Source organism: Mauremys reevesii, linkage group 12 (assembly GCF_016161935.1).
Source record: "Mauremys reevesii isolate NIE-2019 linkage group 12, ASM1616193v1, whole genome shotgun sequence".
NCBI lineage: Eukaryota > Metazoa > Chordata > Testudines > Geoemydidae > Mauremys > Mauremys reevesii.
In genome coordinates this window covers 41274963-41298719 of record NC_052634.1, presented here as the reverse complement: position 1 = coordinate 41298719, position 23757 = coordinate 41274963, and the positions used below count along the sequence as shown (strand labels likewise).

At 48.4% G+C, this 23757-nt stretch overlaps 1 pseudogene; it reads right to left on the bottom strand.

The window, feature by feature from the left end:
* Positions 1-23757, bottom strand: part of LOC120375815 — a 451158-nt pseudogene that overhangs the window by 391795 nt on the left and 35606 nt on the right.

Below are 23757 nucleotides of genomic sequence, written 5' to 3'. Positions count from 1 at the left end.
ACCTCCAGACAGCTACAACAGTTGCAGAGGGAATGGGAGCCAGAGCAAAGGACAATACAGCTTGTCAAGTGGGCCCAACAAAGAAGAGCAGACATATTGACGGCCTCAGGGATTAGAAGCAAGCACCTTCTTTAGAAAACACCCTCTTTGAGCAGCATTGGGACAACACCCAGAGAAAAGCAGCACAAAGACCAACGGACACAGACCAATGGACACAGACCCAGATTTTGAATCTGGTCTAGATTTGCATAAGAGGGAAGCTGCTATAAATGTAAGGTGTCTTGCAGAAGGACCCCGGGTCTCGTCTTGTCACCATCGGAGCATCGATCCGGATCGGCAGAAGCCCGGCTCCACCCCTCCTCCATCTAACTCACCTGGCCAGTGCAGTTAAGGGGAGCAACTAGTAGGTAACAACAGCAAGATGGAGTGTGTTTGTGTCTGTGTGTGTGTGTGTGTGTGTGAATGCATGACTGTGAGATATATCTCATATGCATATAATAGAGTATTAATTAATACCTGTATTACTAATAAATGTGGCATTTTGCCTTAATCCCCCTGAAAAGATCCTGTATAATACTTTGAGTACAACATCCGCCACGCGTGGCTGCCTGATACCCTGCCTCGGGAGGCACCAACGCTGGCACTTGGCCCACCCTGCGAGCTCCAGCCACAAGGGTCACCAACACAACTCTTCAGCCTGCCCTGCAAACCTCACCCACTGGAGGAGCGGGGACCACTCCTCAGACCGCCCCGCATACTGCTACCGCTGGAGGCCCCACCGCTATGACCAGACCACAGCACCAGACCCCCATCGTCAGACAGACCGGCACGGCCCAAAAAGACGCCAGGCCAATCCCGACCACCAGAAGGTCATGCGCTCCTACAGCAACCCCCCAGACGACAGCTGCACACGGAAGACCGGGCGTCACCTCCGCACCCACCGGCCCGAACCTGATCCCATCAACAACCAGTAACGATGCTACCCCACTGGTGGCTATGCCTCAGGAACCACCTTAATCCCCCTGAAAAGATCCTGTATAGTACTTTGAGTACAACATCCGCTCCCTGCACCACAGCCCAGGGAGCCAACCCCTGTCCAGGAGCACTCTGCTGCCCTGCACAGGCTCCCGGCTATAGTAGCCCCTAGGGTCCCAGGGACATGCCGAGCCAGGAAGTCCGGAGACCGAGGTGCTACAGCAATCAGCTCCCGTATCCCAAGACCAACGGAGCGAGACCCCACCGTGCGGGGCAGCAGGCGTCACGCTCCCCAGCTGCCAGTGGACTGACCCGCTATCCGCCTGCCGCCAGACAACCCCCCAGCTACTCATCAACAACCACAGCCCGAGAAACCTCTCCCTGATGACCAGCAGCTGCAAGGAGCTGACCTGACTGCCGAGCGCCAGCTGCTACAGAAAGATCACCCCCCACCGCTGGAGGAACCTACAGCCTCGCGATCGCTAATACCAGCTGGAGCCCGTTCCCGCCCGCCTCAACTGCCAGAGGAGATGCCCACTGACCAACTGCTACTCCCCATGGGTAAGTGCCCCACTACACCCCAGCCCCGGACCCCCCAGGGGGACTCCCCCACAGCCCCACTACCGGGAGTTCCCTGCCCTGCGCCGCTGCTGCAGGGGCCACCTGGGGAGCCCCACCGCGTGCTCAGGCCACTGCCTGAGATGCAGAAGAGTCCCTGCCCCATACCCTGGCCAACGCGGTCACCGGGGAAGCCCCGCCACGTGCCCCAGCTGCTGCTGCCCTGGCGGTTGGGGGAGCCCCCCGGCATGCCGCTCCTACTCGGGCCGCCGGGGGACCCCTGCCCCGCGCCCCGGCTGCCGCCGCCTGAGCAGCCCAGGGAGCCCTGAGGCGTGCTCCCGCCGCCGCTGCCCGAGCCACCGGGGGACTCCTGGCCCGTGGCCCGCTTGCCACTCCCCGGGGGTCCCTGCGGCGCACTCCCGCCACCGCTGCCCGAGCTGCCGGGGGATCCCGGCCCTGTGCCCCAGCGGCCGCTGCCCGGGGGGCCCTGTGGCACGCTGCCACCGCCACTCAAGCCGCCGGGGGACTCCTGCCCCGTGCCCCAGCGGCCACTGCCCGAGCCGCCAGGGGATCCCAGCCCCGCGCCCCGGCTGCCGCTGCCCCGGGGGCCGCACCACGCGCTGCTGCTCGGGCAGCCGGGGGACTCCTGTCCCGCGTCCGGGCTGCCGCTTGTGTAGCCCGAGGAGCCCGGCTGCGTGCTTCAGCCGCTGATGCCGGGGGATCCCTGCCCCATGTCCGAGCCGCCTGTGCAGCCTGGGGAGCCCTACTACACGCTCTGGCCAAAGCAGCCAGAGGATCCCTGCCCCACGCCCCGACTGCTGCTGCCCGAGGGGCTCGGCCGCGTGTTCCTGCCGCCCCTGCTCTGGCCGGGTGATCCCTGCCCCGTGCCCTGGCTGCCGCTGCCCGAGCGGCCCAGAGAGCCTCGCAGCGTGCCCGGGCTGCCGCCGCCCGGCCCGTCAGGAGACTCTTGTCGGGAGCCCCAGCCGCCGCCACTCGCGACGCCTGGGGAGCCCCTCGATGTTTTTCAGCAACCAGGAGTCTGCTCTCCCGCGAACGCGCCGCTCCAGACCCCGCGAGACCTGACCGCCGACCGCCGATTGCTCCAGCCGCCAAGAGACACCTCCCCTGTCCTCCTGCGCTCACCGAACACCCCCCCCCCCGCACCCCAGGAGCTCCAGCCGCTGCGGGATGACTCCCCCATCCTCCTACGGTCGCCGGACACGCCTCCTGCACCCCAGCAACCCCCGCCGCCGAGGGGCAACCCCCTGCAGGACACCCACACCTTTCAGGAACTCCAGCCACCGAGAGGAACCCCAAGTACTCCCAGGACACAGGTACTGCTGAAGGACGCCCCACCCCCCACCAGCCGTGCGACGGAAGACGACCAGGAGGGCCCTAATGCTCCTCAAAATGGCTGCCCCGCCCCAGACACCGTCTACCTCCAATACCCCCTCACCACAGACACGCTCATCTGCCCCATCTGCCCGCTGCCTCGACGCTTTCCTCGCCTCGGAGGGCTCACCAGACATCTGAAGAGACGCCACGGTCTGTCCACTGCCTTCAGCTGTGCCCTCTGCAGCCTGCCCTTCGAGTCCCAGAGGAAGTGCAAGGCGCACCAGGCCAGCTGCAAGAAGGCCCGCACAACAACAACTCCGGCCCCGGTCCCCCGCCATCCTGTGCCCCAGCCCGCTACTCCTGCGCCGCAAAGAGGCAGAGCGACCCCGCCGACTGCCGCCCGGGAACCCACTCCAGCCCCCGAGCTGGTGGACCAGGGCACTGCCGCCAAAACAACGAGGCTACCCGTCAACCAAACTGCAAACGCACCACCCACGCAGACCGAGGACCACGATGAAACATTGTACTTATTAATGAAGGTAAGTGATAGTGTATATATACCAGCATGAAAGAAATTGCATTGTTATAGATTATGTACAGTTGAACATAAGCTTCATGTTCTTTGCTATACACTAGTTTTACTTTCCAATATACTCTACTAAAACAATACTCAAGTTTTAAACAGATTTATACCATTAATATAAAGCCACAGAGAAACATGTAAATGAAACACAGAAAACAGCTTAGCAGCCACTACAACATCCATTAACAGAGAAAACAAGAAAACTTTAGTGCAGGAAGTGAGTTGACGTCACTTTGCCTTACATACTTGGAGGCAGTGATGAGCTGCCAAAATATTAACAACCTACTCTCATTACAGTCAAGACGAGAGACATGACTAACTCAAACAACTTCATAAGATAAATCTCTGCAGTATCCTTTGTGCATTTGAAGGCTTCCTAATGGAAGTTAGGTGCCTAAATACCTTTAAGGAAGTGAGCCTTTGTGCATAGTCAGCTTCACTTCTTCCCCTGCATAGTCAGTTTTAATAATTGGAGATATAACTATCTCCTAGAACTGGAAGGGACCTTGAAAGGTCATCAAGTCTAGACCTCTGCCTTCACTAGCAGGACCAAGTACTGATTTTTGCCCCAGACTCCTAAGTGTTTCCCTCCCCCCCCAGTTTGAACTCTCAACTTTGGCTTTAGCAGGCCAATGCTCAAACCACTGAGCTATCCCTACTGTAGTTAGTTTTCCCACAGCCACAAGGGCTGTGGGAAATAAGCAGCAGTTTTTTAAAGAGTTAAGGAAGTGTGATTATGAAACTCACAAAAAATGACTGCAAGGTTCAGGGTAGGGACAGTAGCTGAAATTACTGTATAAGCGTTTTTAAACTGACTAGATTCCAAGTGGCCCAGGCCCCTTGAAACAAACAGTTTGTTTGTTTGTATAAGTTTATTTGTAACACCACCAAGTGGCTAACCCACATAGCACAGTGGTAATCAGAACTGCAAGCATGCAGTGATCACATAAAGTAACTTAACCATCATGGAAACAAAACAACGACCTATGAATTGAGATGGTTGGTATGGGAGCGGGGAAAAGGAACGAGACTAGAGCAAAAGTAAGAATCCATGGAAGGTGAATGAAATTAGAGAGTACGGAAATTTGAGAGCATGGAAAAACTCTCATATGGAGAGATTCAGATTGTTTATTTTAGAAAGCAGATGACAGAGTGGATACGATTAATGTTCTCTATATAAAATAATGCTCTAGAGAAGGTAGCTAAGGAACTTCTCTTGTCCTTGTCTCATAACTTAAGGGGGGGAGGGACAAAAGGTAAAGGTGACAAATTTAAAACATAAAAACAAAATATTTTGTCACACAATGTACAGTTAGGCTGTGGAACTCATTGCCACAGAAAGACACTGAGGCAAAGAAGTAGCAAGGTTCAAAGTGGGATCAGACATTTACATGGATATCAAAATATCCAGAATTAGGATAAAAGCTTTGGATGGGTGTGACAAAGTTGGACTGCTCTCAATGTTTCCTCTGAATATTGTGTGGGTGCCTCAGTTTCCCCTATGCATTTCTTAAGTCTCTAGGTGGTGGGATAAAGGCCAGTGTGCATAAATCACTGACACTCTGTCTCCATGGCAACTAATGGCCAGGCCCTTCCCCCCTGCAAGGGGATGCTAAAGGAGTGGGAGAACAAAAAGATCAGGTGACTTCCTTGCCTGGGAAAGGAACTCAGCAGAGGAGATGGGGCTGGAGGGGTTTTCAGTTTTGGGAGCTGGCTGGGGACGAGGACTGAGGGCAGATTCAGGCTAAATGAATCATAGAATCATAGTGTATCAGGGTTGGAAGGGACCTCAGGAGGTCATCTAGTCCAACCCCCTGCTCAAAGCAGGACCAATTCCCAAACAAGTCATCCCAGCCAGGGCTTTGTCAAGTCTGACCTTAAAAACCTCTAAGGAAGGAGAGTCCACCACTTCCCTAGATAACCCATTCCAGTGCTTCACCACCCTCCTAGTGAAAAAGTTTTTCCTAATATCCAACCTAAACCTCCCCCACTGCAACTTGAGACCATTGCTCCTTGTTCTGTCATCAGGTACCACTGAGAACAGTCTAGATCCATCCTCTTTGGAATCCCCTTTCAGGTAGCCAAAAGCAGCTATAAATCCCCCCTCATTCTTCTCGTCTGCAGACAAAATAATCCCAGTTTCCTCCGCCTCTTCTCATAAGTCCCTCAGCCTCTCCTCGTAAGTCATGTGTGCCAGCCCCCTAATCATTTTTGTTGCCCTCCGCTGGACTCTTTCCAATTTCTCCACATCCTTCTTGTAGTGTGGGGCCCAAAACTGGACACAGTACTCCAGATGAGGCCTCACCAATGTCGAATAGAGGGGAATGATCACATCCCTCGATCTGCTGGAAATGCCCCTACTTATACAGCCCAAAATGCCATTAGCCTTCTTGGCAACAAGGCCACACTGTTGATTGATATCCAGCTTCTCGTCCACTGTAACCCCTAGGTGCTTTTCTGCAGAACTGCTGCCTAGCCATTCGGTCCCTAGTCTGCAGCAGTGCATGGGATTCTTCCATCCTAAGTGCGGGACTCTGCACTTGTCCTTGCTGAACCTCATCAGGTTTCTTTTGGCCCAATCCTCTAATTTGTCTAGGTCCCTCTGTATCCTATCCCCGCCCTCCAGCATATCTACCACTCCTCCCAGTTTAGAGTCATCTGCAAACTTGCTGAGAGTGCAGCAAGTGGAAAAAGCAATTAAGATCTTTTATGGAGTTGGGTAGCTGGAGCCAATGAAAGCCACCACACAAGGTACTAGGCCAGTGAGCAGCTAACCCATGTGGGCTGAAGGATTTCCCTAGGGATTGATTGCAAGTACAGTGACCCAGGCATTAACCGGTTGCAGCTGTGTGTACTAGAGGTAGAAAAATGAGGAAGTGAGCAGGAATCCTGCAGTTGTGGGGAGTAGAGACAGAGGTGCTTGGCTGGAAATGTAGGTGTGGAGATTGTGAGCAAGCGAAGTGACAGCTTTGTTCCTATTGTGTTCAGGAAAACAGGACATTGGTGCAATCTCTATTTACAAAGAATGTACACAAAGAAATACCTGATCCATATCACCAATTTCAACTCCTTACAGCCAAGCCTTGCATATCAGCTAGGCACTTGTGCTGAGGCAACAATATGAAACTTTGTGCTTCAGGGCTTAAGCCAATCTCTATTAGAGACAAGGATGGGACCTGATGCTGGGAGCAGATTAACCCACATCTGCCCACTGCACCTACACCTTCCCATGATGCATCTGGAACCAGCTACTGTCCAAGACAGGATACCAGACTAGATGGGCGCAGTTCCTATGCAAGTTAGGGAGCCATCAATGTTTGTTTGTGCTGAAGAGGGACTCCCAAGGAGATGTAAACCTTGCTTGTCAGTGCTCCCTCCAAAATGTGATCCATATGAGGAAAGTCAGCAGTGAGGGTAAGCAAGATTCATAGCAAGGGCCGGCTCCAGACCCCTGCGGGCCAAGCGCGTGCTTGGGGAAGCGTGCCACAGGAGGGTGGCAGGCAGCTCCGGTGGACCTCTCACAGGCGTGCCTGCGGAGAGTCTGCTGGTCCCGTGGCTCCGGTGGAGCATCCGCAGCATGCCTGCAGGAGGTCCACCGGAACCGCGGGACCGGCGACCGCCAGAGCGCCCCCCCGCGGCGTGCTGCCCTGCTTGGGGCAGCGCAGTTCCTAGAGCCGCCCCTGTTCATAGCGAAGTGAACCACATTCTATGGAAATACCTCGAAGCACTCATCAGCGTGTGGGGGGAGAAGGAGTAGAACCTGAAATTTACAGTTTTGTATCTAACACTCTACCTGGCCTCCTAGCAGAAGAAGGGGATTCCAGGATGGGCTGAACTGCAGTCTGTGGGGGAATGGGTGTGGTAACATTGTCTTGAGTGGATGTTGCCACGCTGGAGGAAAAGACTGTTGCTGGAGCATTATTAACACAAGAGGAGGTTGAGATCTCTGCAGATTTCTCCATCACCTGCAAAAGAGCCAGGAGAGTTTTCAATACACTGCCAACTTTGATTTAAAAAAAAAAACAAAAACAAAAAAACAAGAAACCCACATCTCTGAAATACTACCTGGGTCTGATAGTTTTCCTGTCTATTTAGGCTGAGATACTCAGAGGAGCATAAAGGAATTAGGAGTCCAATTCCAGCCTAAAATCCTGCAGAGAATATGGACCAGTGACCCCCCCCCTCCCCATTTTGATTTCAATGATATCAATATTTGTATTGTGCTGGGATTCTACATGGCATTTTACATCATAACACACTATGCAAAAAACTCCACCATCTCCACGAGGGCTTATAATATTAAATGAACAAACGCAATATGTCCACTACACAGGGATGCTATCCTGAGAGTTCACATATATATTCTGAAGGAATTCATGCAGCAATTGAGTAATCACCAATATCACTTCCCTTCTAGTGTTTAAATCGAGCGCACAGCTACAGTACTGTGTAATTTCTTTTTAAAAAAATTATTCCAGCAACAGTGAGTGAGTGTGTGTGTGATGGGGGGCAGAGGGGAAATTATGTAAATTTAATGCAGTTCAGGCCAAATCCTGCTTCCTCGCTGACTCAAGTAAGACTATCAACGTCAACGGGACTACTCTCATCATAAAGCAAGTAGGCTTTAGCCCCAACCCTGTGAACATAGGTAGGCAGACCACCTCTTTAGAGCAGAAAGGGTTATTTTTGTTTTCCTTCATTCATTTTTCAACTTTTCATTGTCACATGTGACTTAATGGTCTATGATTGAGATTACCTTCTGGGAATCTTGAGGTGAGACAGAACCTGTCCCTCTGTAGGGATATTAAAGTAGGTTTATCTTAAACATGGTTTATATGAAAAATGACATTGTTAATTGATGCCTTATAACTAAAGGTTTATGTTAAAAGTAAATTTGTGATTCTAACCTGCAAGCCACCAGCTGTGTCTGTGTGAAGCCTGCTCAAAGAAATACCTTGTATAAAACTTGTTAAACATTAATTAACTCTAAGTAAGCCAAAACAGTAGCTGTTATAGTGTATAAATAGAGACCCCCACCCTCTGTAAGTTTTCATCTCACTTTATCTTTGATTGTTAAAAGACAGGGAGTCTCACATAAATTGGTAACATCCCAAAAGTTAAAGAGACAGTGAAATAGATGTAATTAAGATAGAGAATGTATGTGAATGAATGGTTAGGGAGTTACCAGCCTGAAGAATTCAGTGTCGGCTGAAGAAGGTGTCAAGTGGGATCAACCAGATGACCCCCGGAGGGCAAACTGGAATCCACCCACCACACCTCAAAGGAAGAAAAACAAAGCATCTGACAACATGGAGCCAGCACCTGCTGATTGATTTAGCAACAGCAAGATGAAGCAACTCTCATGAACTGACATAGGAATAAATTCCTATAAAACTGGACTCTAAAGACTGAGGACTTTGAGTCTATGGTTCTGCTGCCAGCCTCCAGGAGCATCAGATGCATCTGACACAGACTCGGCTCCATCCTCATGACCAAGATACCTGGCCAGTAACTTGGCATGAGCAACATCTAGGCTGGTAACTATAACATCTATACAAAACCTGAATGAATGATTGTGTGAATGAATATATGTGTGTGTGTGTATAAGGAATAAGTAGTAATAGAAATAAGTATTAAAACAATGTTGTTTACTGTTGTCTTTTGTTTTGTTATGGTATTTACAATAAATGTGGCATCTTTGCCTTATCCCTTTTAATAAGATCCTGCTAGTATTTATTGGTATAACACCTCCACCGTGAAGAGATTTCAAAGCAAAACAGTGTATTTAAAATGTAGAGAAGCTACAAGATTTCTGGGGGAAAGGAGCGGGGGAGGGTGTGTGAGCCAGAAACCCAAAAGTCTTCTACTTATTCTTTAATTTTCTAAAATATACTCAAAGATCCTTCAGTTTGCTTAACCCCCTCCCTGCAATTAACTGGAGTCAGGCCAGTTCACAATTGCTCTCTGCATTGCCAGGTGCAGAGTAGTCTTCTATACAGTAACTCCTCACTTAATGTTGTAGTTGTAGCCCTGAAAAATGTGACTTTAAGCAAAACAATGTTAAGTGAATCCAATTTCCCCATAAGAGTTAATGTAAATGAGGGGGTTAGGTTCCAGGGAACTTTTTTCCACCGGAGAAAAGACTATATTATATATATATTGTGATAGACCCAGGCCAGTTGGGTACAGCAGAATTGCAGAAGGCAGCTATCCTGGCCACTGGATTAACAGTTTTCTGTTCCCTGACTGACCAGAGCAGGGGCTGCTCCAGGCTAATGAGAACACCTGACTCTAATTAACCTGTAACGAGTCGGGTGAGCCCATTAAGCTAATGTGACCACCTGACTGTAATTAAGGCCCTGCTGATACTATACAAAGGGCTCACTCCAGTCAGGCAGAGGAGAGCCAGGGAGCCAGAGGAGAGGAAGTGCGGCTGAAGGGCTGGTTACTGAAGACACCCCCCCCAAACCATCGTTAAAGGAGCCCTAAGGTAAGGGTGAAGAAGGGAGAAGCAGGAGAGCTGTGGGGAAGTGGCCCAGGGAAATGTAGCAACTCTGGCAGTGAAAGGTTGGCTGCCAACAACTGCTACCATTAGGGTCCCTGGGCTGGAACCCGGAGTAGAGGGCAGGCCCGGGTTCCCCCCAACCCACCACTACAGGAACAGCTCCTGGAAGGGGAAGTCAGGTCCCTGTCAGGACAGGAGGCTGAACAGAGACTGTGGGAGTTCTCTCACCAATCTCCTTGCAGCCTATGATGAACAGGGCTCAGTAGACTGTAACCCGGGCCCTAGAGTGAGAAGGGCTACGTGGAGGGTCACAGTGAGCCACTGAGGCAGCATAAACTGCCTAGAAGCACAGGACCCACGGGAGCAAGGTCAGAGCTCTGCCACAATGTACACACACACAGAGTATAAGTTTTAAACCAACAATTTAATACTGGTTCACAGTGATGATGACTGTGAAGCTTGGTTGAGGTGGAGGAGGCAGAGGGTGGGATATTTCCCAGGGAATGCCTTACTGAGAAATTGGCTGAGCCCTCAAGGATTAACTCTGACACTCTACAAGGCAGCAAGGATGGAGGGAGGGGAGAGAGATATGCACATTTCTCTTTTAAGTACACTGCCTTGTTAATTAGATCAGCTTGTTGAAACCACAGCTGCTGCCTGCAAAGCCCTGTCCTGTCCCCGCCCTGCTCTATGGAAGATGGGGTAAGCGGGGTGCAGGAGCAGGGGGGGACACCTTGACATTAGCCCCCCTCTTCCTCCCGCCCCCTCTGCACAGCAAGCAGGAGTCTCGGGGAGCAGTGTGGAAGTAGAGCAAGAACTGACAGGGATTTGAAGGGGATTTCAATGCAAACAGTCCCCTCTCTGAGCAAGAGTTAGGCTAAGCTGTAACCCTACTAGCGCGAGATTTGTAGAAGCGAGAATTGTGTGAGGCGAGGGGGAAAGAACTGTGGGAGAAGTTGTTGCGGCCTTGTGTTAGATAAGTATGGAATGTAGACTAGAGACTAAATAGAAGTGAGAAAAATAAGATATCAGGATGACCTATGTCTAAATAAACTGCAGCTGTTGCTCATTGTTGTCTGTAACAAAAGTATACATGCTTGCTGAATTGTTTACCTGGAGAGAGACCTGTTTAGCTCTCTCCCTCTATGCAATTGCTAGAGAAAATAAAGGATCAGAAGGGTCGCTGCGTTAGTCTGGATCTGTAAAAGCAGCAAAGAGCCCTGTGGCACCTTATAGACTAACAGACGTATTGGAGCATGAGCTTTCATGGGTGAATACCCACTTCATCAGACGCATGCATCCAATGAAGTGGGTATTCACCCATGAAAGCTCATGCTCCAATACGTCTGTTAGTCTATAAGGTGCCATAGGACTCTTTGCTGCTTTTAGAGAGAATAAAGTATCTGAGTTGCTGCACCCAGAGAGTGAGAACTTGTTTTTTCTCCAGCAGCAGCTCCAAGGCAGAGGGCAGGAGCAGCACATGGCAGTTGGGGAGGGACAGCTGAACTGCCGGTAACTGATAGCCTTCTGGGTGGCTGCTACACAGGGAACTTAGGGGAGCGAGGAGCTGATCGGGGGAGGGTGCTGGGCACCCTGGTTCCAACTACCCACCAGCTACTGGTAACGGGCTGCTCTTCCTGCAAGCAGTGGACAAAGCAGGCAGCTGCCAAAGGATGTTAGATTGGAGCATTGCACAACTTTAAACAAGTATGTTCCCTAATTGATCAGCAACGAAACAACGTTAACCGGGACGACTTTAAGTGATGAGTTCCTGTACCTGATCTCTGGACCAGCAAGCTGCAGGGGTGTGGGGTAGAGAAGAAAAAACACCTTGTTTTACTAAACAGTAGCTTCTCCAAGCCCATTAACAAACAGACTGATTTCAAAGGCAAGGTCTGGTCCAGTCCTGTCTCTGAAGGCTAGCATACACTGGTGTGAGACTTGAAGAGTAGTACATAAAACAGAATTAGGAGTGGGGAGATTCAGGGCTTTACAAAGAACATAGATGGTTTTCCACCTCCCTTCTCCCCCCAAAAGTGTGAAGACAGACGTGGAGCAGAACTCTTACAAACAAAATTCAGACTGTAAAAGCCACCACCAGGATGGGTTTATACTTGATAAGCACTGTGCACTGATTTAAAGACCCACTTTACAATGATACTGTAATGAGGTCACATTTCCACAGGATCCCCTTCAGAGCCAAGCATTCACTATGTAGCTGGAATGGGTGGGGAGTGGGAGAAATGTGAAATAGAAATGGAACTATTGTTCCTTCCTCCTAAAAACCACCCCTGAGCATCTACACTAAGGGTATGTCTACAGTATGAAATTCAAAGTTATTTTATTTTAATTTCCTGAATCAAGCTCACACATTCGATGTTATGTGTCCCCACTAAAGCACGTGAATTCGGCAGAGTGCATCCACAGTACCGAGGCCAGCATCGAATGGAGGAGCGTTGCACTGGGGTAGCTATCTCACAGTTCCTGCAGTCTCTGCTGCCCATTGGAATTGTGGGTTAATCTCCCAGTGCATGATGGGGCAAAAATATTCTTGCGGGTTTTTCTGGGTGTGTGCCATCACTCGCTCCTTCCTCCGTGAAAGCTACGGCAGATGCCATGCTGCCAGCAGACAGTGCAGCACAGTACACCGCCTGTCTCCTGGTATATCGAATCCACTTTGAATGTCCTCTCCTCTTTCATCTAACCATTTCCCGCCATTTCTTGGCCATCGTGAACAGAGCCACACAGCTTTCGCCGCAAACTCTGCTCTCGCCGCTTTTTCCATGTTGTCGGTCCTGGGCTCCTGTGGAAGCTACTGAAGGCAACCATTCCCTGCTGTTACTCGCCCATCGTGAACGGAGCCTCATAGACAATCTGGAGAAAGAGGCGGAAGCTGTCCTTGCCTCCCATGGAAGCTACAGAAGACAACCATTTACCACCTTTTATTGGCCATCTTGAATCAAACAGCTCATTTCGCACCCTTTTTCAAGGATTACCTGTGCAGGCGCCATTGTGCAGCAAACATAGAGCCCACTCAGATCTCTGCTGCAGTTTTAACCATTGTAAATACCTCGTGCATTATCCAGCAGTATGTTCAGTACCTGCAAAACTGGGCGAGGAAGCAATGACAGTGCAATTACTATACTGATGAGGACATGGACACAGACATTCCTAGATGCACGGCATGTGGCGATTGGGAGATCATGGTGGCATTGGGCCAGGGTTCATGCCATGGAACGCCGATTCTGGGCCCAGGAAACAAGCACAGACTGGTGGGACCGCATAGTGTCGTGGGTCTGGGAAGATTCCCAGTGGCTGCGAAACTTTTGTATGCGTAGGGCCACTTTCATGGAACTTTGTGACTTGCTGTCCCCTGCCCTGAAGCACAAAGACATCAAAATGAGAGCAGCCCTGACCGTTGAGAAGTGAGTGGCCATAGCACTGTGGAAGCTTGCAACACCCGACAGCAACCAGTCAGTCAGGAATCAGTTTGGAGTAGGCAAAGCTACTGTAGGGGCTGTTGTGCTGCAAATAGCCAACGCAGTCATTGAACAGCTGCTATCAAGGGTAGTGACTTTGGAAAATGTGCAGGCCACTGTGGATGGCTTTAATGCGCTGGGGTTCCCTAACTGCGGCGGGGCGATAGATGGAATGCATATCCCCATCTTGGCCCCGGGACACTGGGGTGACCAGTACATAAACTGCAAGGGATACTTTTCCATGGTGCTGCAAGCACTGGTGGATCACAAGGGACGTTTCACCAACATCAACGTGGGATGGCCGGGATTGGTGCACGATGCTCCAGGAACTCTGGTCTGTTTGAACAGCTGCAGGAAGGGACTTACTTTCTAAACCAGAAAATTACTGTTGGGGATGTTGAAGTGCCTATAGTTATCCTCGGGGACCCAGCCTACCCCTTAATGCCATGGCTCATGAAGCCGTACACAGGAACCCTGGACAGTAGTAAGGAGCAGTTCAACTATAGGCTGAGCAAGTGCAGAATGGTGGTAGAGTGTGCTTTTGGACGTTTGAAAGGGCGCTGGCGCAGTTTACTGACTCGTATCAGAGGGGTAGCCGTGTTAGTCTGGATCTGTAAAAGCAGCAGAGTCCTGTGGCACCTTATAGACTAACAGACGTATTGGAGCATTAGCTTTCGTGGGTATTCACGTGAATGCATCCGACGAAGTGGGGATTCACCCACGAAAGCTCCTGCTCCAATACATCTGTTAGTCTATAAGTTGCCACAGGACTCTTTGCTGCTTTTACTGACTCAGTCAGATCTCAGCACAACCAATATTCCAATTGTAATTGCTGCTTGTTGAGTGCTCCACAATATCTGTGAGAGTAAGAGGGAGACTTCTATAGCAGGGTGGGAGGTTGAGGCAACTCGTCTGGCTGCCAATTTCGCATGGCCAGACAACAGAGCGATTAGAAGAGCACACCAAGAAGCGCTGCACCTCAGAGAAGCTTTGAAAGCCAGTTTCATGACTGGCCAGGGTACAGTGTGACAGTTGTGTTTGTTTTTCTTGAAGTTACCTACACCATATATATATTACATGAGAGAAAGGAACTAAAGTCAAAATTGTTTAAAAACTGTTCTTTATTTGATGCACAATGTATTGAAGTCCAGAAACCAAATCAAAAGTTCGCATATCCCAGCTTTCTGGTACGTGGGCGATCCTCTGGGAGTGAGTGTGTGGGTCACCGTAGCCTCCCCCCACATGTTCTTGGGTGTCTGGGTGAGGAGGCTATGGAACTTGGGGAGGAGGGAGGGTGGTTATACAGGGGCTGCAGTGGCAGTCTGCAGTGTTGCTGCCTTTCCTGCATTAGATCCATCATACAGCGGGGCATGTCAGTTTGCTCCCCCATGAGCTTGAGCATAGCGTCCTGCCTGCTCTCATCGCACGCGTCCATCCTCTCTGTGTGCCTGTAATGCCATATCGGACTCCGCAATTGTTTGCCTCCACGCATTCAGCTGGGCCCTATCATTGCGGGAGGACTGCATGAGCTCGGCGAACATGTCGCCCCGAGTTCGTTTTTTTCCATCTTCTAATCTGGACCAACCTCTGGGATGGAGTAGATAGGTGCAAATGTTTCAACGTGGCCCCTGCGAGAGGAGAAAAAGGGAGGGTAGTACTTTAAAAAATACATTGCAGAGAACAAAGGGGGCACTTTGGTATGAGGAAGCCATCACACACGACCGGGCAACAGAATTCAGCTTGCAGGCAGCCTAGGGGCACGCAGGGTTCTGCTTCTTCTACGTTCATTTCAATGCTTTCACACTGCTGGGCCCCCTTTCCCATACCAAGCAATGCCTGGTGGGTTCGCCATATAAAAGGAGGGGCTGCGGGCTCTCTGGGATGATCACTTCACACAACAACCACCACCCCCGGCCACCCCCTGCCACGTGGCTCTGATCAGGCTCTCACACACCAGAAGTATCTTCTCCAGGGTCATGGAACAGGAGCCTGCCTTGGGAGTGAGGGGAGGCTATTGGATCCAGCGTTAAGATTAGTTCCTGGCTAGGGGGAAAACGGATTCCTCACTTGCCACCTGTGCACTGTTCTCTTCATCCCGCAATGTCTCTTCCTCCTCGCTCCGTGCAACTCCCACCTTGCAGGTGTCCACGGACAGTGGTGGGGTAGTGGTGGCATCACCCCTCATAATTGCATGAAGCTCACAGTAAAAGCAGAATGTATGGGGCTGTGACCCAGAGCGCCCGTTTGCCTCCCTGGCTTTTTGGTATGCTTGCCTGAACTCCTTGATTTTTGTACGACACTGCTCTGTCTCCCTGGAGTAGCCTCTTTCCATCATGGCCCTGGAGACTTTAGCGTAGGTATTTGTGTTCCTTTTTTTGGAAAGTAGTTCTGCCATAACAGACTCAGCTCCCCAGCATGCGATGAGATCCAGTACCTCCCGTTTGGACCACGCTGGAGCTTGTCTGCGAATCCGGGACTGCGTGATCTCTTGTGATGGTGGACTGTGCTGATGGACACATGTGCTGCTGGTGACCAAATAGGAAATTAAATTCAAAAAGTTCCCATGGCTTTTCCTGCCCACCTGGCTAGTGCACTGGAGTTGAGAGTATCGTCCAAAGCGGTTACAAGGGAGCATCCTGGGATAGCTGAGGCCAATAATGTCGAATTGTGTCCACAATACCTTTAACCCGTGATTGCGATCTCAATTTAAGTGCTGCACCACTTGCTGAGGTGGAGTACAGAAATTGAATTAAAGAGCCCTTTAAATTGAAAAAAACGTTTGGTCATGTGGACGGAATCATTTTTTCGAAATAACAGAGTAGTGTAAACCAGGCCTAAGCTTGCTTCCAGGGCCAAGTTCTTTGAAGGATGTTATGTGTCTCTAGGAAGCCTAATCCAAACAGTGACTAAAGTTTACCAAGTTTGCTGTAGTCTCTGCTGAACTAAATACTGTTGGAGTTTCACAGTCTGGATCTGGAGGGCATGGGCAAAATTAATTGAAACAAGAGCATTAAATCTAATCCTTCAAAAACTTGAGCGATCATAAACGATTGTTTTACATTCGCTGTGTGTAATATGGGAGAGTCCAACTCTTACCAACCGGAAGGGGTGTACATATATTCTTTGAGAAATTTCCTTAGGAAAGAGGAAATGGATAGCTTCATTTCAGAAAGAAGTTAAACACTGAAAAGATCATAATTACATTTTGGTCACCAGCAAAAGGTGAATTGAGCTGTCATAAGAAAAAGGATTACTAGAATGGGATACACCAATCTTGCATCATTTCTGCTTTTCCTACAAACATCTACCATTGCATGGTGTGACGAAGTGGGACTGTTCTTAACGTTTCCTCTGAATACTGTGTGAGTGCCTCAGTTTCCCCTAGGCATTTCTTAAGTCTCCAGTGTGCATAAATCACCAACAGTCTGTCTCTTAGCAATAAATGATCAGGGCCCTTCTCCCCTTGCAAAGGGATGCTAAAGGTGAACAAAGAGATCAGGTGACCTCCTGGCCCAGGAAAGAGACAAAGGCCAGAAAGGAGGGGCTGGAGGGAGTTTCAGTTTGGAGCTGGCTGGGGACGGGAAGTGAGTGCAGATGGGGTTGTCTGGCTTGCTGGGCCCCAGAATGGACCCAGCTGAGGGGTCCCGTTTGCTGTACCATGTTCCATGTACCATGTTCCTGTCATCTAATAAACCTCTGTTTCATGGGCTGTCTGAGAGTCACGTCTGACTGTGAAGTGGGGGTGCAGGACCCTCTGGCTTCCCCAGGACCCTGCCTGGGCAGACTCGCTGTGGGAAGCGCACGGAGGGGCAGAGGATGCTGAATGCTCCAAGGAGAGACCCAGGAGGTGAAGCCGTGTGAGCTTCTTTCCCTGAAGACAGTCTGCTCCAAGGGAGAGGAGGCTCCCCAGAGTCCTGCCTGGCTTTGTGGGGAGCAGTTCCAGAGCATCGCCCAGGGACTCCATGACACAAGGTCAGTTCTTTCACAGCTCAAGTGACATTAACGAAATAGGCCAAAGTCAAACACATCATCATCTATAGTCCCTGAAAACTGAAATTTGAGTCTAAATGTGCAGAACAAAGCGTAGCTAGATACATCCAAGACTGGAAACCCTAGTTTACATTCATTTGAATAGTAGTGCTAAGTTTATAGCTTGATTTAATACACCTCTGTGTAATAGGAGTTACAGATTAAGATCGTTAAGTAAAGAACACATGGAGAAAAAAAACCCACGAGTGTTTCAAGTCTGTACAGGACTGTTCCCCCCCAAAAGGAGTTACATTCCCATAATAATTTCAAATGCAAAATCATTGAAACAATAGTTATCTATAGCACTATATTCCAACCATCCTCTAGTCACTATGTATGAAGTGTTTTATGTATAAATAGGAGATCTACAGTGAAGTATCTGAAAAATGCATCTTTTACTCCTTATACCCTGTAATTAATAGGCAATGCATTTGGGAGAGTATTAAGGGATAGCGAAATGAGAAATGAACTATACTGGTACACTCTCCAAAACCGCTCATTTTTAATCAAGAGATATTAAACTGAGTGCGCTTCCTGGCTTCCGTGATAGATGAAAAAAAGGAGCCATTGGCACTTTTAGAAAGATTACTAAGGTGTCTTGGACAATGCTCCTTTTTGTCAATAAGGCAAATGCTAATACCCAAGGCTACTGCTAAAAGCATACAAACTAAAGCAAAGTGTATCTCATTAGTAACTAAGGTTTCAGAGTAGCAGCTGTGTTAGTCTGTATCCGCAAAAAAACCAGGAGTACTTGTGGCACCTTAAAGACTAACAAATTTATTTAAGCATGAACTTTCGTGAGCTACAGCTCACTTCTTCGGATGCATAGAATGGAACACACAGAGAGGGGATATTTATACATACAGAGAACATGAAAAGGTGGAAGTATGCATACCAACAGGCAGAGTCTAATCAATTGAGATAAGCTATCGTTAGCAGGAGGAAAAAAACTTTTTGAAGTGTTAATTAAGATGGCCCATAGAAGGTGTGAGGAGAACTTAACATAGGGAAATAGATTCAATTGGTGTAATGACCCAACCATTCCCAGTCTTTGTTTAGGCCACAGTTAATAGTATCTAGTTTGCATATTAATTCAAGTTCAGCAGTTTCTCTTTGGAGTCTGTTTTTGAAGTTTTTTTGTTGCAAAATTGCCACCTTCAAGTCTGTCACTGAGTGGTTAGAGAGGTTGAAGTGTTCTCCCACTAGTTTTTGAATGTTATGATTCCTGATGTCAGATTTGTGTCCATTTATTCTTTTGCGTAGAGACTGTCCGGTTTGGCCAATGTACATGGCAGAGGGGCATTGCTGGCACATGATGGCATATATCACGTTGGTAGATGTGCAGGTGTACGAGCCCCTGATGGCGTGTCTGATGTGATTAGGTCCTATGATGTCACTTGAATGGATATGTGGACAGAGCTGGCATCGGGCTTTGTTGCAAGGATAGGTTCCTGGGTTAGTGTTTATGTTGTATGGTGTGCGGTTGCTGGTGAGTATTTGCTTCAGGTTGGGAGGCTGTCTATAAGCGAGGACTGGCTTGTCTCCCAAGATCTGTGAGAGTGAGGGATCATCTCTAAGGATAGGTTGTAAATCTTTGATGATGCGCTGGAGAGGTTTTAGTTGGGGGCTGTAGGTGATGGCTAGTGGTGTTCTGTTATTTTCTTTTTTAGGCCTGTCCTGTAGTAGGTGGCTTCTGGGTTCTCCTCACACCTTCTATGGGCCATCTTAATTAACACTTCAAAAAGATTTTTTCCTCCTGCTAACGATAGCTCATCTCAATTGATTAGACTCTGCCTGTTGGTATGCATACTTCCACCTTTTCATGTTCTCTGTATGTATAAATATCCCCTGTCTGTGTGTTCCATTCTATGCATCTGAAGAAGTGAGCTGTAGCTCACGAAAGCTCATGCTTAAATAAATTTGTTAGTCTTTAAGGTGCCACAAGTACTCCTGTTTTTATTAGTAACTAAGTTTATTACTTTGTGAGGAATGTCAGAAGAAAATAAAAACACTAGTTTATTCCATGCCACCAGAGGCCATAGTAACGGTCATCAAATGGAATTTGGTTGCATGTTTCAAGCAATGAGTTGTCATGCTCCAAACCTGCAGAGCCACATCAGCACTAGTCTGGCAAACTACGAAATGAAATGGATTAACACTTTTGCCATGCCATACAACCAGAAGCATGCACATGTGCAACACCTCAAAGTACTTGAAACAGACGTCTGCCCTAAAGCTGGGCATCCCAAGAGAAAAATGGAAGACATCTCTGTGTACCCAGTGAACATCACTCAGGCAACGAGGCTCAGCAGCAGAGTTAAAGGGAACTGCTTTCGCCAGTGACAAGATCCGAGATATCCCGTCCTAAAATCCTCCTGGTGGTTACGGAACCTGCTCCCCTTTCTCCCAACTGAACTGTAGCAGGACCCAAAGCCTGTGATGCCTTTGTGGCGAGCCATTCACTTCATGTCGCGGAGCTCACAAATGTCATGACACTTCCTGTTCAATACTGCCTGGTTACTGAGGAGAGGAATGATGGTCAGTGGTTAGGGCCCCTGACGGGGACTCAGAACAAGAGGCCTGGAACTGGGCCACACTGCTCACAGAAAAGGTTTTGCTGAATTCCAGATACAAACTATATTAACCCTGGCTTGGGCAGAAGCAGTTCTTCATTACACTGAATCTGCAAACACTACTACTGCATAGTAAGCAGTAGAGTCAGAAGCTTTCGGATGGCAGCTGGGCTTTAGCTTCCTGTGGCAGACATGGAGCTGCAATGTAATCATTTTACAGATTACTGTATGTGACATGCTTAGTGAGGTAAAGTTACCACATACAGGATAATTAGACTTTAGAAAAAGCGGCACCATGGCTCTAGATAAAACAACCTTCCAAACCCACACATGGGGGGCAATTCCAAGACAATGGCATACATCAGGTTCCAGCCCAAGTTAGGAAGGAGGGATAGCTCAGTGGTTTGAGCGTTAGCCTGCTAAACTCAGGGTTGTGAGTTCAATCCTTGAGGGGGCCACTTAGGGATCTGGGGCAAAAACTGGTCCTGCTAGTGAAGGCAGGGGGCTGGACTCCATGACCTTTCAAAGTACCTTCCAGTTCTAGGAGATTGGTATATCTTTAATTACCACCCCTATTTTGCCAAGGCTTGGAGCCTAGAGATCCAAGGGACATTATGTGACTAAAAAGGACTCTGCGGGGGGCGAGGGGGAATTGCGAGTGTGGTGTTTCCGGTGAGAGACACAGAAACGGGTCTGGTGGGAGTGTCTGCATGCCCCTCTGATCTCTAAGCTCCCTGCCTTAGCACACAGCTGTGTAACTTTGGGCTGGAGAATGAGGCCTGGTCTACACTAGAAAATTAAGTCGGCTTAACTGCTTCACGCTGGGGTGTGAAAAATCCACACCCTCTGAGCGGCATAGTTAAGATTACCTCCCGCACCGTAAACAGCACTAGGTCAATGGAAGAATTCCTCCATCGACTTAGCTACCACCTCTCGGGGAGATGAACAGTTGGTGTAGGTAGTGTCTACACTAAAGAGCTGCAGCGCTGCCGTTAAGTACTGCAAGTGAAGAAAGAAGAAATATGAAAGAAAAGGTAATACAAAATAGTTGGCTGAACATGAGAAATAACCCAATAATAACTACAGGCAAACATATGGGGGGGTGGGGGGGGAAATGGGATGCACACATTCCTGCTAAACGCTCATGATTCTGAGTCTGAAAAGGAAGTAGAATAGTGTATCTAAGTTGCTAACGAATGTCTTCTTCCAAGAACGCTGAGCAAAGGTCATAGGTTGAGCCCAGAACAGAGGAAGGGACTAACGTATGGCTGCTGAAACATAGGGAATCCTGAGTTTTTTCCTTCTCTTCTGGCATTTAAACACTGAAGATACCAATTTATACCCCAAATCTATGTTTGCGAAATTCATTATATCAAATGGCGGTGGCGAAAAAATTCTGGAAGACAGGACGGTTGAATTCACAACTGTCAGCACTGAAACAGGTTTATGCCTGAACTCCAGTCCAGACAGCTAAATACTGACTGACTGTTTTTAGCACATTCCGTTTGGTTTAGTCTAAATCTACAACAGGAATTGGAAAAGCAAGTAGACTGATAAAAGGATGATTCTTCAAGAGCAGACACCAAAGGGGCTTCACAACTTAGACTGGAGGCTCAAGTCTGTCATTTTACTTGCAGAATTGAAAACTTTTCATTTTGGATTGGTCTTAGTTTGGGCAATAACTGTGCTTACGAAAGGATTCACATACTGTAGTACGTTTCCTTTTATAGAAACTTGCTGTGCAAAGGCGATTTCAGGAAAATGTCCGTTTGGAGGTGTGACGAACTGGGAATGTAGTGCTGGGGAGGAGCCGGTGGTCATGGTACATGTAGGTACCAATGACATACGGAAGGGTAGGAGAGATGTCCTGGAGGCCAAATTTAGGCTGCTAGGGAAGAGATTGAAATCCAGGACATCTATGGTGGCATTCTCAGAAATGCTCCCAGTTCCACGCGCAGGGCCAGGTAGGCAGGCAGAGCTTCAGAGTCTCAATGCATGGATGAGACAATGGTGTAGAGAGGAGGGGTTCACGTTCATTAGGAACTGGGGAAACTTCTGGGATGGGAGGAGCCTATACAGGAGAGATGGGCTCCACCTAAACCAAAGTGGAACCAGACTGCTGGCACTAAACATTAAAAAGGTTGTAGAGCAGTTTTTAAACTAGGAGATGGGGAAAAGCCGACTGCTGCAGAGGAGCGTGTGGATCGGACACAGACTTCTCTTAGGGGAGAGTCTGATGATAGAGAGTCTCCAGGTTATAGTCAGGAGCAGAGGACGGAAGAGGATAATGTAAGGGCTGGATCAGATGATAAACAGTCACATAAAAAAGAATCTGGCACATCAGAAAAGGGCAGACAAATAAACAGGGACACTTTTAAAAGTGCTTGTACACAAATGCTAGAAGTCTAAATAATAAGATGGGTGAACTAGAGTGCCTTGTGATAAAGGAGGATATTGATATAATAGGCATCACAGAAACCTGGTGGACTGAGACCAATCAATGGGACACAATCATTCCAGGGTACAAAATATATCGGAAGGACAGAACAGGCCGTGCAGGGGGAGGAGTGGCACTATATGTTAAAGAAAGTGTAGATTCAAATGAAGTAAAAATCTTAGGCGAATCCACAGGTTCCATAGAGTCTCTATGGATAGAAATTTCATGCTCTAGTAAAAATATAACAGTAGGGATCTATTATCGACCACCTGACCAGGACAGTAATAGTGATGATGAAATGCTAAGGGAAATTAGAGAGGCTATCAAAATTAAGAACCCAATAATAGTGGGGGATTTCAATTATCCCCATATTGACTGGGAACATTTCACTTCAGGACGAAATGCAGAGATAAAATTTCTCGATACTTTAAATGACTGCTTCATGGAGCAGCTGGTACTTGAACCCACCATGGTAGAGGCGACTCTAGATTTAATCCTGAGTGGAGCGCAGGAGCTGGTCCAAGAGGTAACTATAGCAGGACCGCTTGGAAATAGTGACCATAATACAATAGCATTCAACATCCCTGTGGTGGGAAGAACATCTCAACTGCCCAACACTGTGGCCTTTAATTTCAAAAGGGGGAACTATACAAAAATGAGGGGGTTAGTTAGACAAAAGTTACAAGGTACAGTGACTAAAGTGAAATCCTGCAAGTTGCGTGGGCCCTTTTAAAGACACCATAATAGAGGCCCAACTTCAATGTATACCCCAAATTAAGAAAAACAGTAAAAGAACTAAAAAGAGCCACCGTGGCTTAACAACCATGTAAAAGAAGCAGTGAGAGATAAAAGACTTCCTTAAAAAGTGGAAGTCAAATCCCAGTGAGGCAAATAGAAAGGAGCACAAACACTGCCAACTTAAGTGCAAGAGTGTAATAAGAAAAGCCAAAGAGGAGTTTGAAGAACGGCTAGCCAAAAACTCCAAAGGTAATAACAAAATGTTTTTTAAGTACATCAGAAGCAGGAAGCCTGCTAAACAACCAGTGGGGCCCCTTGACGATGAAAATACAAAAGGAGCGCTTAAAGATGATAAAGTCATTGCGGAGAAACTAAATGGATTCTTTGCTTCAGTCTTCACGGCTGAGGATGTTAGGGAGATTCCCAAACCTGAGCTGGCTTTTGTAGGTGACAAATCTGAGGAACTGTCACAGATTGAAGTGTCACTAGAGGAGGTTTTGGAGTTAATTGATAAACTCAACATTAACAAGTCACCAGGACCAGAT